Raw genomic sequence first — 2,500 nt, forward strand, 5'->3', positions numbered from 1 at the left:
GTGACTCGCCATGGACAGTCCTCTGTCGAGTTTCCTTCTTCTTCTTCCTCTCACTCCCCCCCTTTCTCTTTTTATCTATTATCCCCATCTACTATCAAATCAATCTATAATCAAAACCCCCCACCCCACACACACACCCCACACACACCCCAAACACACACCACACACACACACCACACACATATATATATATTTTTATATAAAAAAATTTTAAAAAAATATTATATATATATTATATATATATAAAATTATATTTTATGTGTGTGTGTGTGTGTGGTGGTGTGTGTGTGGTATGTAGTAATATTAAAACATATATATTTTCATATATATATATATATATATATTTATTTTTAAAATTATAATATATATATTATATAATATATTGTGTTGTGTGTGTTTTGTGTGTTTGTGGTGGGGTTTTGTGTGGGGTGGGGGGTGTGGTGTGTGCGTGCACACACTACACACAAAATTTATTTATTTAATTTATTTTTAAATATATTTATATATACCTGTCTTTTTATTTATCTATCTTCTGTCTTTTTGGGTCTATCTTCTGTGGGGTCTGTCTTTTCGATCTATCTATCTACCCTCTGAATTTTAATCCTTATCTATTATCTATTTCCCTATCGCTTTCTTTCTCATTTTTTTTTCCCCCTTTATCTACTATCATCTGTTTTAAAACTACCTTTTTTTGTCTGCCTGTCCATTATATGAAAATCTGTAAACCCCATACTTTACTTTCCACTTACAGTAATAATGCTGTATGGGGGGGATTAAAAATTTTTGCCAAGGCTGCGGGACAGTACTTACCTCGGCTCCCATTTTAAAGAGGGCAGTAAAAAATTCTTAAAGGGAAAAGGCTTTTTGGTCGAGCCCAAACCCTTTACGATCACCATGTAATGTTATTAAAAAAAAAAAGGCCTTAAAGCGCAACCCAAAGCCCCATTAGGCATTTTTAAAGCTTTTTAAAAAAGGGAAAAGGCCAAAAACAGGGAAAAACCCTTTAATGAATCTTTTTTTACTTCAAATAATGGAAAGGATTGACTAAAAAAATAATGATGGGGACGTTTTCCTATATTACAATAATATAAAAAAATTGGGAATTGTCCCCCTGATAAATGATGAAAAATATTAATAAGGAGGATTTGTATAGAAATATATTTGGGGCTGTGAAAAATACTATCTATATCCCCTTCCCATTTTTGGAGAATTTTTCATTGAGTGTGAGAGTAAGGATTTTTTATATTACATCCCGAAAATAAAAAAATTATTATTTTATGTAATGCTTTAAAAATTGATTGCATCTCTTCTTTTCTCCCCTCTCTCTCTCTCTCTCTCTCTCTCTCTCTCACTCCCCCTTCTCTCTTTTTCTCTCTCTCTCCCCTCTCCCCCTACCCTCTTTCCCTCCCCCCCAGTCTTCTCTCTCTCCTCTCTCTCTCTTTTCTCTCTCCCCTCTCCCCTCTCCCTCTCTTTTCTCACAACACACACACCCCACACCCCCACACACACACACACACTCTCTCTTTTACCCTCTCTCTCTTTCCCCCCCTCCCCTATCCCCCTCTCTTCTTTTCTTTAAAACAGGTAGAGAAATTTAATTGATTTCATATGTATGTAAAAACAACAACAACAAAAAAAACAGCAACAAGCAACACAAAAAAACAACACAAAAAAACAACACACACACACACACAAACGCAAACACATTTTCCCCTTCCCCCTTTCCCTCATGGCACTTTTCGCAAAAATAGTTAGGGCGGTCTTTTAATTGAATTCCCATTTTTTTTCTCTTTTGAAGCGAAATTCTGTATGATTAACCCTAAAAATTTTGTTAATTTCTTTTTTTCGCTATTTTTATTATTGTATGAATAAAATATACTTTCATGAAGGGGGGATTTCTTGGGGATTTAGTAATGAATAAAAGATATTATTTTGTCTATCTGTATTCACACCACACAGACCTTATGCACAAAACACACACACAAACACACACACACACACACACCAAAACACACACACCCCAAACACCCCCCCTACACACACACACACACAACATACAGAAACACACACACCACACACCCCACACCAAAACATATCTTTTCTATCTATCATCTATAAAATTTTATATATAATATTATAATATATATATATACATATATATATACATTTTATACATTAAAATTTGTATGTACACACAAACACACCACACACACACCACACACACACACACACACACACAAAAAACCCCAACACTCACACACACCCCACACAACCCCACACACACCCCCAATATATCATCATCATCATCACAAGGGGCTACCCCCGACGGGGGGGGGCATGGCCCCCATTTCCCCCCTTCGCTTTCCCCCACGAGGATCCCTCAGGGAGTCCCCCAGGGGAGGGACCCCGGGCCCCTCTCTAATTCCTCCCCGGGCAGGTCTCGTCAGCTTTCCCCCAAACCATTATCTTCCCAGGACGTCCCCCGGGTTTTCCCCACCCA

The sequence above is a fragment of the Penaeus monodon genome, chromosome 2, assembly GCF_015228065.2.
Source record: "Penaeus monodon isolate SGIC_2016 chromosome 2, NSTDA_Pmon_1, whole genome shotgun sequence".
Taxonomy (NCBI): Eukaryota; Metazoa; Arthropoda; class Malacostraca; order Decapoda; family Penaeidae; genus Penaeus; species Penaeus monodon.